The sequence below is a fragment of the Arachis hypogaea genome, chromosome 10 (assembly GCF_003086295.3).
Source record: "Arachis hypogaea cultivar Tifrunner chromosome 10, arahy.Tifrunner.gnm2.J5K5, whole genome shotgun sequence".
NCBI lineage: Eukaryota > Viridiplantae > Streptophyta > Magnoliopsida > Fabales > Fabaceae > Arachis > Arachis hypogaea.
Genome location: NC_092045.1, coordinates 45926792 through 45945053, shown reverse-complemented (window position 1 = coordinate 45945053; position 18262 = coordinate 45926792). Strand labels below are relative to the sequence as shown.

At 40.3% G+C, this 18262-nt stretch overlaps 1 non-coding gene across 1 annotated transcript; it reads right to left on the bottom strand.

The window, feature by feature from the left end:
- Nucleotides 1–16171: 16171 nt before the first annotated feature.
- Nucleotides 16172–16279, bottom strand: LOC112719329 (small nucleolar RNA R71). Its single transcript, XR_003161635.1, has one exon. It is a non-coding gene; the product is annotated as a small nucleolar RNA R71 (small nucleolar RNA).
- Between the last annotated feature and the right edge of the window lie 1983 nt (nt 16280–18262).

Here is an 18262-nt window from a genome sequence, read left to right as displayed (position 1 = left end):
TGCATTCAACAAGTTGTTTTCCTTTAATCATTCTCCTTGTTTGGTTTAGCATGAGGACATGCTATTGTTTAAGTGTGAGAGAATTAATGAGTCCAAAGTTGACGATATATTTTAGCTTGAATTGGATGGATTTCATCATATAAACTCCCACTTATTCACTAAAATAGCATACTTTTATGTTTGATCTCTAAATTGAGCTTAATTGTGAAAACATGCATTTTTTTGTGCTTAAATTGAGCAATTTAATCGTACTTTTATTCCATTCAATATCGTGATATGATTGTTGAGTGATTTCAGGTCCTAGAGGCAAGAATGGTTTCCATTGGTAGAAGTGGAAGAAAGCATGCAAAAAGGGAGAAAACATGAAGAAAACAAAGGACATAGGCAATTCAGCCTGTGCCCACGCACAACTTCTATGCTCACGCACAGATGTCAAAATCAACACCTGTGCTCACACACAACTTCTCTGCCCACACACCAAAATCAACACCTGTACCTACCCATAGGCTGTGCCCATGCTCAGGATAGAATGGAAATCAGTACATGTGCCCACGCACAGGTCTGTGCCCAAGCACAAGAGGAAAATCAGCTAGTGTGCCCATGCACAGACCTGTGCGTATGCACATGTACCAGCGCATGCCTCCATTAAAAAGTCATGTGGACTCACATTTTTGGCCCATTTATGAAGGCTTTGGAGCATATTTGAAGGGGGAAGTAACCACACATCATAACACACACTATCATACTTCATAGAATACATTTTAGGAGTAGTTTTAAGGTAGTTTAGTTTATGTTTTCTCTCAAGTTTCCTTAGGTTTAATTAGGGTTTGTATCATTTAATACTTCAATTTTGGCTTTGGATTTTGCTATCTCATTGTAAGTATTTCTTTAATTTCTCTTTTAATTACTACACTTGTTCTACACTTTCTTTTACTTCCATTTCTCTTGTCAATATATACAAAGTTTGGCAATTTTGATTTCTAGTTAATGAATTTGATGTTTGAATATTATTACATGTTTGTTTGAGTTGCTTTTATTAAATTTGATCATTTGTGGTTCATAATTTTCATCATTTTTCCAATTTCGCCATGTTTTATGTTTATGCCTACCATGTGTTTGATGAAATGCCAAATTTAATAATGGGGTAAATTTTCACCTCTTGGCTTGGGGAAAATGAGTATATGGATTACTAGAGCCATAATTTCCAACATTTAGTATAATTATTGGGTTGTTAGTTGTTATTATTTGCACTAACGCTAGCTTTTTACGAAATAATTTGGTAAGTTAAATAGGATTTGTTGATTAAAAACAACTATGCTCACTTGACTTATCCTTTGATGTTAAGGGTTGACTTAGTGAGATTAATCCATCACAATTATCATAGTTGTGGTTATGGCAAGGAAGGGATTCCATGACTCATCCCAAGTCAAGGTTTCATTTATGTTTTGAACCATTTTTCCATCACTTTATAGCATTCCTTGTCTATATTACATACATAGTTCTTTTATTCCTTTATTACTTTATCAATTGCAATTTTGTCTTGTTCTTTTATCTCCTTTTTTGTTTGCTTCCTTATCGTTGAAAACTCCCTTTTGATCTTCACAACCAAAATTGTGTGCACTTATTGGCATTAGTTCCTAGGGAAGACGACCCGAGGTTGAAAGACTCTCGGTTATAATTAGAAATTTTAAACTTTGATCGGACATTACTTGTTGATTGGGAACTATACTTGCAACGTGGTTATCTCTCCTTTACCGAGAAGAAATTCTTAACCGACGGATTTGGTTGCATAAAAAAGCCACCACCGAATGACTCTTTCTCAAAAACTTATAATTTTGAATGAAGGAATCACCCTAATTTTAGTTGGGGTAATCAAGAGCTAAAGAGCTTCACTGCACCTCACCAACAACAATCCTAACCCATGCAATCACAAATTCACCGAAGACTTTCTTCTCTATAAACCAATTTCTCTTTTTCTATAAACCAAAATTTTTCCCCTTTTGAGAGGCTTAAATTATTATTAATTTTTGAATTTTTAAGGCATTTATTTTAATTTATTTTGCTGTTAGAGTTTGTTGCAAGATTTGATTAATTTCTGATTTGCCTAGTAGTATTTTTAGAGATTTTAAATTTAAAATAAATCTTATCTAATCTAATAAGATCAAATCTGATTTAAATTAGTTATCATATCTTTAGAATTTTAAAATTTAAATCAACTATGATCTAATCTAATACGATCAAATCTGATTTAAATTAATTATCTTATATTTAGGAGATTTATATTAAGTTATCTTGTCTTATCTTTTAGCTAGTTTGTTAGGGTCCTATTTAAGCACATTTGGTGAGACAATTTACACAACTTTTTATGAATAAAATTTTCTTAGTGCTTTATGCACATTTTTTTTAGTGTGATCAAGTGAGGTGAGTAATTTGCTTTGCTTGTTCCATGAAGAATATTGAAGGATCCAACCTAAGGTGATTCTACGTGGTGGTTTCTCCAACTTCAGCCCTTTAATCTAGGTTATCAAAGATAGGTTCTTTGACTGTCTAGTAGGAAATTCCTTCCAGTGGCCTAGGTTGCTAAGAACAAGTTTCTTAAAGGTCAAGTAGGAAAACCCTTATCTATCCTTTTATGTTTCTGCTGTTTTTTTTCTGTTGCGACTTTTCTCCATCTTTTTCTTATCCCTTTATCCTTTGTTCTAATTTTTTTATCATCTGTTGTGTCAACTTCTTTCCTCCAAGGAATCCAAACCCAATCTTGGGGTTCAAATACCATGGTTTGATAGCTCTTCTCTACCCATTGAATTTTGGCTATATCCCTTACGTGTACAAGTTCAATCTTTCCAACTACACTCTTGTCTAAGCTAGAATTTTCTAGATCTCTCTCACAAGTGTGTTTATTGCCCTTAGTTTCTTTGTCGCTCATTGACTCCTTGATGACTTGCATCATCTACCTCTTTCTCTCATCTAAAAGGGCCATAGAAGTGACTGATTCTCATTCGTTTGATGCATGTATAACAGTTATATCATAAGTTTTTAAGAATATGCTTTGAAATGAGTTCTTGGTTTGATTTCCAATTAAAAGAGCAATGATGAGCGGATAATTTATACACTTTTTGGCATTGTTTTTAGTATGCTTTTAGTATGTTTTAGTTAGTTTTTATTATATTTTTATTAGTTTTTATTTAAAATTCACTTTTCAGGACTTTACTATGAGTTTGTGTGTTTTTCTGTGATTTCAGGTATTTTCTGGCTGAAATTGAGGGACCTGAGCAAAAATCTGATTCAGAGGCTGAAAAGGGCTGCAGATGCTGTTGGATTCTGACCTCCCTGCACTCGAAGTAGATTTTCTGCAGCTACAGAAGCCCAATTGGTGCGCTCTTAATTGCGTTGAAAAGTAGACATCCAGGGCTTTCCAGAAATATATAATAGTCCATACTTTGCCCGAGATTTGATGGCCCAAACAGGCGTTCAAATTCAGCTTCAGAATTCCCGGCGTTAAACGCCGGAACTGGCACAAAAGTGGGAGTTAAACGCCCAAAACTGGCACAAAAGCTGGCGTTTAACTCCAAGAAAAGTCTCTACACATGGAAGCTTCAATGCTCAGCTCAAGAACACACTAAGTGGGCCTGGAATTGGATTTTTACGTCATTTACTCATTTCTGTAAACCCTAGGCTACTAGTTCTCTATAAATAGAACCTTTTGCTATTGTATTGGGGGGAATCTTTCAATCTTCGGATCATCTTTTGATCATGTTTTTATGATTGAACCCTCTTTGGGAGGCTGGCCATTTGGCCATGCCTAGACCTTGTTCTTATGTATTTTCAACGGTAGAGTTTCTACACACCATAGATTAAGGTGTGGAGCTCTGTTGTACCTCGAGTATTAATGCAATTACTATTGTTCTTCTATTCAATTCAGCTTATTCTTGTTCTAAGATATCACTTGTTCCTCAACTTGATGAATGTGATGATCCGTGACACTCATCATCATTCTCACCTATGAACGTGTGCTTGACAACCACCTCCGTTCTACCTTAAATTGAGTGGATATCTCTTGGATTCCTTAATCAGAATCTTCGTGGTATAAGCTAGAATCCATTGGTGGCCATTCTTGAGAATCCGGAAGGTCTAAACCTTGTCTGTGGTATTTTGAGTAGGATTCAGGGATTGAATGACTGTGACGAGCATCAAACTCGTGATTGTGGGGCGTTAGTGACAGACGCAAAAGAATCACTGGATTCTATTCCGACATGATCGAGAACCGACAGATGAATAGCCGTGCTGTGACAGAGCGCGTTAACATTTTCACTGAGAGGACGGGAGTGTAGCCATTGACAACGGTGATGCCTAACATATAGCTTGCCATGGAAAGGAGTAAGAAGGATTGGATGAAGACAGTAGGAAAGCAGAGAGACAGAAGGGACAAAGCATCTCCATACGCTTATCTGAAATTCTCACCAATGAATTACATAAGTATCTCTATCTTTATTTTATGTTTTATTCATCTTTTAATTATCAATTCTCCATAACCATTTGAATCCGCCTGACTGAGATTTACAAGATGACCATAGCTTGCTTCATACCAACAATCTCTGTGGAATCGACCCTTACTCGCGTAAGGTTTATTACTTGGACGACCCAGTGCACTTGCTGGTTAGTTGTGCGAAGTTGTGATAAAGAGTTGAGATTGCAATTGAGCGTACCATGTTGATGGCGCCATTGATGATCACAATTTCGTGCACCAAGCAACAAAAGAGGAAGAAAGCAAGCAAAGGTGCTGGGCATGTGTGCTGGGCATGCCACTTCAAGCAAACACCACTACCTTTGACTGGGTATGGCGTGCCATCCATTGGACGTGGCACGCCAGCTATTATCTCCAGAAAGGAAAATTGAAGGATTATTATGGCCGTGACACGCCAGTTATACTTCCCAGAGAGAGCTCATGAAGAACTTCAATGGGCGTGGCACACCAAGGCCAGGCGTGGCACGCCAGTTATAATTTCCAGAAGACAATCCATGAAGAATTACAATGGGCGTGGCACGCCAAGGCCAGGCGTGGCATGCCAGTTATCCTTTCCAGGGAAGATTGCTGAAGGTTATCATGGGCATGGCACGCCAGTGTTGGGCATGGCACACCAGACAGAATGTCCAGAGAAGACTTTCCATGATTTACTGTGGGCGTGGCATGCCACTTGAGATTGGGCGTGGCACGTGAGGCTGGCTTCAATTTGGTGGCATGGCATGCCACTCACACGCCATCCAGACGCCACTTACATGTCATCAAGGAATGGTTATTTCCCTTGAGGAGTACTAAAAAGGGGCTTGGAACTTTACTTCACTTTTCACTTACTTCCATCTCTTGTACTTTTTTCTAAGCTATGAGTAGCTAAACTCCCTTTCATTGGGCGAGGGAGCTCTGTTTTACTTGACGGATTAACGATAGTAAATTTCTCCTTCTCTTCATCTCTCTTTGATTTGCTTGAAGGAATTTCGTTCTTCATGCTTAGTATTCAATTATCTTGGAAAAGAGATTGAATGCAACTTGGATTTCATGGGAACCTTGGAAGAGGAAACATGAAATCATGTATGAAATCCCTTTTCACATTGAGTAGTGATAAACCACTATTTTATGATTTATCCTGTGCTCAATTGAATGATTTTATCAATTCTTCACCCACTTATTCATATGAATTTGCATGGTTTTACAATTCTTTCCTTATGATATGACATATGTGAAAACATGTTTCCTATGCTTTAGAAATATTAAATCTAATTATCCTTCATTACCATTCGATGCCGTGATTTGTGTGTTGAGTACTTTCAGTCTTTATAGGGCAAGAATAGCTTAAAGGATGGAAAGGGAACATACAAAAATGGAAGGAAAGCACAAAATGGAGTTTTTGAAGAAACTGGCAGTGACGCGAACGCGTGGACGACGCGAACGCGTGCTTTGCGTAAAGTGGCATCTGCTGCACACGAACGCGCAACTCGTGCGAAACACAACTGATGCGGACGTGTGACTGACACGGCCACGAGTAAAAGCAAAACTCCAGAAGACGCGACCGCGTGACCTACGCGGACGCGTGACGTGTGCGATCTGTAGAATTTACAGAGGTCGCCCCCAGTGATTTCTGGACCCTTTTTGGTCCAAATCCAAGCCCAGAAAACACAGATTAGAGGCTATTAAGTGGGAGAATCCATTCATTCATCATCATTCATTAATAATTGATAATTTTAGCTTTTAGATGTAGTTTTTAGAGAGAGAGGTTCTCTCCTCTCTCTTAGGATTTAGGATTAGGATTAGGATTTCATCTTCTTCGATCACAGGTTCAATATTACTTTATTTTGACTTCTCTTCTACTTTTAGATATTTTAATGCTTTTATTTATTCATGACTTATGTTGCCAAATCGGCTTATGAACTTTTCATGTTAGATTTTCTTAATTAATATAATTTGAGGTATTTCAGACTCATGATTTTTTCACTTTATTTATGATTTATTTTCCCTGTTGGCTTTGGTTAACTAATTGGTAACACTAAAGTTATCAAACTCAGCAGTAGTTGAAATTGGCAATTGCTGATTGATTTGGATCGCTCTAAAGTTGACTAGAACTTGAGGATCAATTTAATCAGTCCACTTGACTTTCCTTTATTTAATAAGGGATAACTAAGAGGGATTAAATCCCAATTCTCATCACACCTGATAAGGATAACTAGGATAGGAATTCCAGTTCTCATACCTTGCCAAGAGTTTTTCTTAATCATTAATTTATTAATCCTTGTTATTTAAATTACTTGTTCTCTATTTCGAAAACCCAAAAACATATCTTTTTCCATAACCAATAATAAGTCATACTTCCCTGCAATTCCTTGAGAAGACGACCCGAGGTTTGAATACTTCGATTTATAAATTTTATTGGGTTTGTTACTTGTGACAACCGAAACTTTTGTAAGAAAGGAATTCTTGTCGGACTAGAAGCTATACTTACAACGGGAATTTCTTTGCGAAATTTCTAGATCGTGCGAGAGTTTCGTTCTTCAAAATGGCGCCGTTGCCGAGGAATTGCAAACGTGTGCCTTATTATTGGTTTTTGTAAATATTTTCTTTTTCTTGTTTAATTATTTTTGTTTTTCTTTTTAAATTTTATTAGTTACTATGAGCTCTCACCCCTCTCGCTTTTAGTTTGGTTATAATTTTGTTGAAAGGAATTAAAGCTATAACAGGAACATGCATCCAGGTCAAGGCAATCAAATATGGACGGAGCCGCGAGGATCTGATCAACCCTTTAGGCAACAACACCCTCCAAGATACCATGGACCACGACCCTTCCAGAATGCAAGTCAAGGCAATATATATAGTGGACCCCCCTGTGGCTACCAACAAGCCCCATCATACGCCTACGAACCACCTTCTTAACACAGCTTTGAACCACCACACTCACAAGCCCCTTTTCATCATTCACCACTGTATGCCCTTATCCACCCCAATTCCAATCCAATTACTCCCAAGAACCACCACTTCCCTATGTACCATGTCCATATCCATTACCTCAAGAATCAAGGGAGCGTTTCAAGGAAATAGTGGAAAGACTTAATGCAACCCTTCGCCAACTGGACCAAGCAATAAATCGATTATCTTCCCAACGTTCGGACATTCAAGGAACCGCCATGGCTTTATATGGGCAATCTCATGAAGAACGTAGCATGAAGGAGATCCTAGAAACTCCGGTGGACAGTAGGGAGCATGAATTTGTACTGGAACAATTGGAGAAAGCCCAAATTATCCAAGAAGAAGCAGAATTGGTTGAAGAGTTAGGAGATGCTGAACCTCCATGGGAATCCAGAGTTGTGGAAAATTCCGTGAAGGAAATTACAGTTGATGCTAAGGAGGACAGTGCACAACCTCCAAAGCAGGTATCTTATGAAGAACTGGATGGAACAACCCAAGACACGAGTTTCCTTGATAATGATAACCACGAGTCAAGTTCTCCTAGTAATGAACTTGCATCCGCAAGTGACTTCGTTGAGATAGAAGAACCTTCCCCAAGTGAATACGAAGACGATGCTGAGGTAGACTTTTCTCAACCTCCAACTTATGACTTTAGTGATGAGGGAGAAATCGAGGACTTTGATCAAGACATGGTTGAAATTGAAAAAAGTTTGCAAAGAAGTGGAGGAATTCACAGAGGAATACAAGGGAGTAGAGCTTGCAGAACCACTAGAAACACCTATCCCAAGGCCACAACCACTCAACTCCAACTTCAAGTGGGTAAAATCTTTGACCTTTATCTTTACTTTTCCACTTTAATATGGCTTTCTTGAAACAGATGGCCAGCTTAGAGCTCTCTGTGGCTTCAAAAATAAGAGGAAAATAGATCGTACTCAAAGTTGGTATGCAACATCCAATAAGGTTCCACGCTTCAATCTGAAGTGCAAGGATTGGTATCAAGTTCGATTAAATGGGTCTCATAAGCTGTTTGGTTGCTGCAGTGAGAATTCAGATTGCTCACCACCCAGCTGGTAAAATGCAGATCAAGACAAGGACAGGTGTAAAAGTAAAGTTTGGGATCCTGGAATCAATTCTGACATTCAACACCCCGGGAGCCTTGAAACCTGTTTGAAACTGCTCAAGGGCTTTACGTGCCTTGTTTGGGACCCCGGAGGCTATTGGCATTCCAAACATTGGTGGAGATTTCTGGATGAATTCAAGCATAAGCCACCATAACATAAAGCTCATCAAATGTCCAACTTAAGGACTTTAACCAAAAGTGCTAGCTGGGAGACAACCTACCATGGTATGATCTTTCCTTTTTCAGTTTAGTCTGTTTTTGAATTTTGATTGAACTGGAATTGTGCATAACATTCATTGCATTCTGCATACTACAAAAAAAAAAAAACAGCCCACGTGAGCGCGCAGGCCACGCATGGAAAGTTGGGCTGGAATCGTGTGGCTGGTGTGCGTTTAGTATAAGACGGCCCATGCGTTCGCGTCTCTAATGCGAACGCGTCACTTGCACAACACTCATCCCACACGAAAGCGTGGGCGACGTGTTCGCGTCGCATGGATATTATGGCCCCATAAATGGAAACAGAGAGTTGCGTCGAAACAACGCTGGAACTGTGCATCTAGCACAATTCACAGCTACGGGTTCGCGTGATTTACGCATCCGCATCACTTCTCCTCCACCCAACTAACGTGAACGCGTCAATAACGCGACCGCATCAACCCCCTTTCGCCCAATCACGCGATCGCGTGCTCCACGCGTTCGTGTGAATTTGAAATCACTTAACCCACCTACGCAAAACCCTACCCCTTCGCGTCATCCACCCCCCTCCCCCTCTGCAATCCCATCCCCTCCTCCCCTCCACTTCTTCTCCTTCCCCATCCGCTGCCTGCCTCCACCGCCACCACCCAGACCGAGCCACCACCCTCGCCCCCTTCTTCTCTTCCCTCACCTCCCTTTCTTCTCACCCACCTTCCCCTCCGCCATTAAACCCTACCCGAGCCCCCAACCACCGAATCGCCACCTCAGACCACCACCTCCTACCACTGCTGGCCACCACCACAACCCTCAACCCAATCTTCTTCCTCACCCCTCCCTTAAACCTAACCCAACACCACCAACAACCCTTAGCCGTCACCTTCAATAACCGCCGCGCCGCCCAACGCCACCGCATTACCACCGTCGTCACCACCTCACTACCACCATCTATCTCTGCCCTCACCTCTGTTCATACACATACCAGGTTATGCCATACACCGATTTCTCTATCATTCATAGTTAGTTGCATATTTTTCAGATTCTGTTCATCTTAGGATAGTTAGAGATTCATGATCGTAGTGGATTCTAGGTGGTTAGGTAGCTAGGATGTCGTTAGTGGATTTAGGCCTAATAATTGCGCCGTTCATGTTACTTGTTTTATCGATTCCGCAATTTTGATATGGCTGTGATGTTAATACTATTCATATGCTGTTCTTTCATGTTTCATGCTGCTGTTACACTCTTCTTTACTGCTCTTACTATTTGTGACTCTTTGAAGCACCTTTTAATCTCATATGAACTATTTTTCTGGCTGTTTATCACCTGGGAACATCCACTTTTAGCCGGAATGCTGCCCAATTTTCTGCAAATTGTTTCATTTTCTTCCATTCATGTGTTGGTTTTGACAATTTCAAATTTTTCACTACTTAGCTATAACCAAACGAACTCATGAATGCATGGGCTGACATTCTTCTTTCTTTCTGGTTCCTTGGTTGATAAACTGCTTTATTGATGATTTCATTTTAGTTTTGCAATTCCTTTATCTATCTGAATCATCATCACTAAACTGAAATCTTTACTTGAATATGAGTTGCTTGTTCTTTCAATTTGTGAACCTCTTGTTAACTAGGAAACCCATTATCATGCCACTTACTTTAACTTTCTTTTTTACTAACTCGTTGCTTTCACTTTCTCACTTCCTTTTTACTTATTAACCATTTTAACTTTCTGACTTCTCTTTTTACCTAACTACTTTAACTTTCTAACTCAAGGCATGATCACTATTTTTCCTACTTAACATGAATTCTGCTTATCATATATTTTGGATTGTATTTTTTCTTTTCAGACTTTTTCACTTGAATACAATCCAAAATGCACATATATTTAACTCATTTCATGCTTCTCTTGCTCTTTTGCCACAGTGTGCTTATATTGCTATTATTCTATTTGCCTACTTATTTTCCTATTTTTGTTCTTCAATTATATCCTGGAATTTCTGCTTTTCAGGATGTCTGACCCTCAAAGCAAAGGAAAAGGCAAAGCAACCACTGGCAAAAGGAAAAGAGGTGAATCCTCTATGGCCATCCTTGACATTTTGCATGATAATTCCTGGCCGGAGAAGAACTTTATCTCGCAGGAAAAGGCTGATCAGTTGGTACCTGTGGCTAACCCGGTAAAATTTGCAAATAAATATTGTAAGCTGAAGTACCCAGTTTTTGCCACATCCAGGAAGCTATACCTGGAAAGGACACTCAAAATTCAAGAAGAACTCAAGCAATACACTTCAGACCAAATTAAATAGAGAGGCTAGTTCTTCCTGGAGAGAAACTTGACTGAGATCAACTCATCCTGGGTTAGAGAATTCTACTGTAACTACTTTAAAACATCCCTGGATGTAGTACAGCTCAGAGGCAAACAAATTCTGGTTACTGAGGAAGCCATTGAAGACATCTTCCAGCTCCCACCTAAATCAGATCAGCCAGACGGTTACCAAAGGACTGAAGAGGATATAAAATTCATGAGATTTGACTGGGATGCAGTAAAACGGACTATAGCCCTTGATCCTACTGTCCCATGGGTCACGGGAAAGAGTACAGTGGTACCTAAGGGAATCAGGCTGATGTATCTAAATGATGAGGATCGACTTTGGCAGCAGATTCTGAGTAACTACGTAATCCGAGCACTCATGAGACAGAGTTGCCAACTGCTATGATTACCCTCATCTGGTGTGTGATAGAGGGTAAGGACCTATATCTGCCCCGCTTCATCCGGTATTACATGGCCAGGGTCCATGCCAGAGGCACCCTCCCATTTCCATTCCTGATTACTTAGTTGAGTCGCCGACCTGAGGTACCTTGGGAAATTGCTGATAAAAAGCCATCCGCCGCGGACTGCAGGAAGATCATCCCTCACAGTAGGAAGTTTCAGGCTCTAGGCTACCGACCTCATTTTCTCACCGACTCTACTGAGGCAGCTACATCTTCAGCTACCCCTTCCGCATCCACTGCCCCAGCTCCATCCACTGCACCCCCACCTGCTCCAGAGCCCATTTTTCTTCTGGTGCACTGACTGTTTGACTACTTAGATCAGATGGAGCATTGCCACCAGCAGCAATTTGAGAGGTCTGAGCATCGCAACAGGCGACGTTATGAGAGGTCTGAGCGTCACCACCAGCGACGCTTTGAGCACCTCAAGTTGATGATCCGATCCGGTGGCGACATCTCCTCCGAGTCCGACACACCATCAGAGACATCTGAGGAGGAGGCGAGCGATCATGAGGAGGAGGCACATACCAAGGCTGCGCAGGCAGCACCAGAGCAGGCAGCACCACGTCATAAGGAGCCCCATCTGATCCAACCAGCTCACCCGGAGATTGATGACTCGAATTCACTACCCCTTTTAAAATTTAGTGAATCAGTTCGTTTGGCAAGCGCACCAAAATTATCGCCAAGTAATAACCCAGAGTAGAGTGGGATCATATCCACAGAGATTGGCAAATCCAAGTGATGAGCGGATAATTTGTACGCTTTTTGGCATTGTTTTTAGTATGTTTTTAGTATGATCTAGTTAGTTTTTAGTATATTTTTATTAGTTTTTAGTTAAAATTCACTTTTCTGGACTTTACTATGAGTTTGTGTATTTTTCTGTGATTTCAGGTATTTTCTGGCTGAAATTGAGGGACCTGAGCAAAAATCTGATTCAGAGACTAAAAAGGACTGCAGATGCTGTTGGATTCTGACCTCTCTGCACTCGAAGTGGATTTTCTGGAGCTACAGAAGCCCAATTGGCGCGCTCTCAACGGCGTTGGAAAGTAGACATACTGGGCTTTCCAGCAATATATGATAGTCCATACTTTGCTCAAGATTTGATGGCCCAAACAGGCGTTCAAAGTCACCTTCAAGATTTCCAGCGTTAAACGCCGGAACTGGCACCAAAATGGGAGTTAAACGCCCAAACTGGCATAAAAGCTGGCGTTTAACTCCAAGAAGAGTCTCTACACGAAAATGCTTCATTGCTCAGCCCAAGCACACACCAAGTGGGCCCGGAAGTGGATTTTTATGTCTTTTACTCATCTCTGTACACCCTAGGCTACTAGTTTTCTATAAGTAGGACCTTTTACTATTGTATTTTCATCTTTGGACATCTAGTTCTTAGATCATTGGGAGGCTGGCCTCACGGCCATGCCTAGACCTTGTTCTTATGTATTTTCAACGGTGGAGCTTCTACACACCATAGATTAAGGTGTGGAGCTCTGCTGTACCTCGAGTATTAATGCAGTTACTATTGTTCTTCCATTCAATTCCGCTTGTTCTTGTTCTAAGATATCACTTGTTCTTCAACTTGATGAATGTGATGATCCGTGACACTCATCATCATTCTCACCTATGAACGTGTGACTGACAACCACCTCCGTTCTACCTTCGATTGGGTGAATATCTCTTGGATTCTTTAACCGGAATCTTCGTGGTATAGGCAAGAACTGATGGCAGCATTCAAGAGAATCCGGAAGGTCTAACCTTGTCTGTGGTATTCTGAGTAGGATTCAATGATTGAATGAATGTGACGTGCTTCAAACTCCTAGCGGGCGGGGCGTTAGTGACAGACGCAAAAGAATCGATGGATTCTATTCCGGCCTGACCGAGAACCGACAGCTGAATTCCGCGTGCTGTGACAGAGCATATGCAATCGTTTTCACTGAGAGGATGGGAGGTAGCCATTGACAACGGTGAAACCCTACACAAGCTTGCCATGGAAAGGAATAAGAAGGATTGGATGAAGACAGTAGGAAAGCAGAGAGACGGAAGGGAAGGCATCTTCATGCGCTTATCTGAAGTTCCTACCAATGAATTACATAAGTATCTCTATCTTTACTTTTATGTTTATTTTCGTTCATCACCATATCCATTTGAGTTTGCCTGACTATGATTTACAAGATGACCATAGCTTGCTTCATACTAACAATCTCCGTGGGATCGACCCTTACTCGCGTAAGGTTTATTACTTGGACGACCCAGTGCACTTGCTGGTTAGTTGTGCGAAGTTGTGTAATGCCATGGTATTGAGCACCAAGTTTTTGGGGTTCATGACCGGGGATTATGAAAGTTGTGAAAAGTATTGTTCACAATTTCACGCACCAAGCTTTTGGCGCCGTTGCCAGGGATTGTTCAAGTTTTGAGCAAGCTTTTGGTCCAGTAACATCAGTGCCAAATTTCTGATCCGGCAACAGCACCAAGTTTTTGGCGCCGTTGCCGGGGATTGTTCAAGTTTGGACAACTGACGGTTCATCTTGTTGCTTAGATTAGGTATTTATTTTTTTCGAAATTCTTGAAGATGAATTCTAGAGTTTCATGATGATTTGTTGAAATCTGGCTGGCTGAGAAGCCATGTCTAATCTCATTGGACCGAGGTTTCAACTTATCACCACAAGAGCTTGTTGATCTTTATCAATCTTGCTTTTGGAGCAGTGATCTGCTAAGGCTTGGCTGGCCATTGGCCATGTCTAGTGTTTTGGACCGAAGCTTTCTTTGAGAGCTTGGCTGGCTGTGAAGCCATGTCTAATTCCTGGACCGGAGTCTTAGACTAGCATTGCACTGATTCCTGGAATTCTCATTAAGAATTTTGATACCTTGTTCCACTTAATTTTCGAAAAACACAAAAAAATCAGAAAAATCATAAAATCCAAAAATTTCTTGTTTGAGTCTAGTGTCTCATCTTAAGTTTGGTGTCAATTGCATGCATTCATTTGTGTGTATTAAGGATTCTCAAGTAATTCTTGATAATTTTCGTGCTCTGATCTTTGAATTCAATTGACTTGAGTGTTTTGTGTGTCTCATATGCATTCTCATTAGTGTCAATAGTATACAAACTGCTAAGTTTGGTGTCTTGCATGTATTGTTATTTGATTCTTGTTGCATTTTGATTTGTTCTTATTATTAAAAATCCAAAAATAATTTTAATTTGTGTCTTTTCAAGTCAATAATACAGAGAATTGAAGATTCAGAACATACAGCAAAGGAATTATACAGAAAAAGCTGGGCGTTCAAAACGCCCAGTGAAGAAGGACAGACTGGCGTTTAAACGCCAGCCAGGGTACCTGGTTGGGCGTTTAACGCCCAAAGAGGTATAGATTTGGGCGTTAAACGCCAGAATGTGCACCATTCTGGGCATTTAACGCCAGGATGGCACAAGGGGGAAGATTCTGTTTTTCAATGCAATTTTTTTTCAGTTTTTCAAAGTTTTTCAAAATCAAATCTTTTTCAAATCATATCTTTTCAATCATATGTTTTCAAAATCAATTTCTTTTTATTTTCAAAGATACTTACTATCAATTAATGATTTAACTCAACATTTCAAGTATGTTGCCTTTTCTGTTGAGAAAGGTTCAATGTTTGAATCATATCTTTTTTTGTTAGTCAAGTTTTTAATTTTTTCAAATCAAATCTTTTTAAAATGTTTTTCAAATCATATCTTCTCAATCACATTTTTTTTAAAACCAATCATATCTTCTTAACCACATCTTTTTCAAAATAAATTTTCAATCAAATCTCTTTGATTTCTAATTTCAAAATCTTTTTCAAAAATCACTTTATTTCTTTCCCACTTTCATTTTCGAAAATTAAGTAATGTTTTTCAAAAATGTTTTCAAAATTTCTACTTAATTTTCGAAAATCACTTCCCTTCTTCTCACATCCTTCTATTTATGGACTAACACTATTCCTTAATGCAAAATTCGAACTCCATCTCCTGTGATAAGTTCGAATTTTTCTACTCCTGTCTTCTACTCTTCTTTTCCTCTGACACATCAAGGAATCTCTACACTGTGACATAGAGGATCCCACATTTCTTGTTCTCTTCTCTCTCATATGAGCAGGAGCAAAGACAAAGGCATTCTTGTTGAAGCTGATCCTGAACCTGAAAGGACCTTGAAGAGAAAGCTAAGAGAAGCCAAAGCACAACTCTCTTTAGAGGACCTGACCGAATTCTTCAAAGGAGAAGAACACATGGCAGCCGAAAACAACAACAATGCCAACAATGCAAGGAAGGTGCTGGGTGACTTTACTGCACCTACTCCCGACTTCTATGGGAGAAGCATCTCTATCCCTACCATTGGAGCAAACAACTTTGAGCTTAAGCCTCAATTAGTTTCTCTAATGCAACAGAATTGCAAGTTCCATGGACTTCCACTGGAAGATCCTCATCAGTTTTTGGCTGAGTTCTTGCAAATCTGTGACACTGTCAAAACTAATGGGGTTGACCCTGAGGTCTACAGACTTATGCTATTCCCTTTTGCTGTAAGAGACAGAGCTAGAACATGGTTGGACTCTCAACCTAAAGAAAGCCTGGACTCTTGGGAAAAGCTAGTCAATGCCTTCTTGGCAAAGTTCTTTCCACCTCAAAAATTGAGTAAGCTTAGAGTGGAAGTCCAAACCTTTAGACAGAAGGAAGGAGAATCCCTCTATGAAGCTTGGGAAAGATATAAACAATTAATCAGAAAGTGCCCTTCTTGTATGCTTTCTGAATGGAGCATCATAGGTATTTTCTATGATGGTCTCTCTGAACTGTCCAAGATGTCTTTGGATAGCTCTGCTGGAGGCTCTCTTCATCTGAAGAAGACGCCTACAGAAGCTCAAGAACTGATTGAAATGGTTGCAAATAACCAATTCATGTACACTTCTGAAAGAAATCCTGTGAACAATGGGACTAGTCAGAAGAAAGGAGTTCTTGAGATTGACACTCTGAATGCCATATTGGCTCAGAACAAAATATTGACTCAACAAGTCAATATGATTTCTCAAAGTCTGTCTGGAATGCAAAATGCACTAAGCAGTACTAAGGAAGCTTCATCTGAGGAACAAGCTTATGATCCTGAGAACCCTTCAATGGAAGAGGTGAATTACATGGGAGAACCCTATGGAAACACCTATAATCCTTCATGGAGAAATCATCCAAATTTTTCATGGAAGGATCAACAGAGACCTCAACAAGGTTTCAACAACAATAATGGTGGAAGAAACAGGTTTAGCAATAGCAAGCCTTTTCCATCATCTTCTCAGCAACAGACAGAGAGTTCTAAGCAGAATACCTCTGACTTAGCAACCATGGTCTCTGATCTGATCAAAACCACTCAAAGTTTCATGACTGAAACAAAGTCCTCCATTAGAAATTTGGAAAGACAAGTGGGTCAGCTGAGCAAGAAAATTACTGAGCTCCCTCCTAGTACTCTTCCAAGCAATACAGAAGAAAATCCAAAAAGAGAGTGCAAGGCCATCAACATGGCCGAATGTTGGGAGGAAGAAGAGGCAGTGAACGCCACTGAGGAAGGCCTCACTGGGCATCCACTGGCCTCCAATGAGTTCCCCAATGAGGAACCATGGGAATCTGAGGCTCAAACTGAGACCATAGAGATTCCATTGGACTTACTTCTGCCATTCATAAGCTCTGATGAGTATTCTTCCTCTGAAGAGGATGAGTATGTCACTGAGGAGCAAGTTGCTAAATACCCTGGAGCAATCATGAAGCTAAATGACAAGTTATTTGGAAATGAGACTTGGGAGGATGAACCTCCTTTGCTCACCAAGGAGCTGGATAACTTGTCTAGGCAGAAGCTGCCTCAAAAGAGACAAGATCCTGGGAAGTTTTCAATACCTTGTACCATAGGCACCATGACCTTCAAGAAGGCCTTGTGTGACTTAGGATCAAGTGTAAACCTCATGCCTCTCTCTGTAATGGAGAAGTTAGGGATCTCTGAGGTGCAAGCTGCAAAAATCTCACTAAGAGATGGCAGACAATTCAAGAAAACAAGCCCATGGACTTGTGGAGGATGTTCTGGTTAAAGTTGAAGACCATTACATCCCTACTGATTTCATAGTCCTAGAGACTGGGAAGTGCATGGATGAGACAATCATCCTTGGCAGACCCTTCCTAGCCACTGCAAAGGCTGTGATTGATGTTGATAGAGGAGAGTTGATCATTCAAGTGAATGAAGAATCCTTGGTGTTTAAAGCTCAAGGATATCCCTCTATCATCATGGAGAGGAAGCATGAAGAGCTCCTCTCAAAACAGAGCCAAACAGAGCCCCCACAGTCAAACTCTAAGTTTGGTGTTGGGAGGCCACAACCAAACTCTAAGTTTGGTGTTGAACCCCCACATTCAAACTCTAAGTTTGGTGTTGGGAGGTTCCAACATAGCTCTGAGTATTTCTGAGGCTCCATGAGAGCCCACTGTCGAGCTACTGACATTAAAGAAGCGCTTGTTGGGAGGCAACCCAATGTTATATTTTATCTATTTTCTTTTGTTATTTTATCTTTTTTCGTAGGTTGATGATCATGAGAAGTCACAAAATCAACGAAAAAAAGCAAAAACAGAATGAAAAACAGGAAGAAAAACAGCACACCCTGGAGGACGCACCCACTGGCGTTTAAACGCCAGTGAGGTTAGCTGTTGGGCGTTTAACGCCCAGTCTGGCACCATTCTGGGCGTTTAACGCCAGAAAGGGG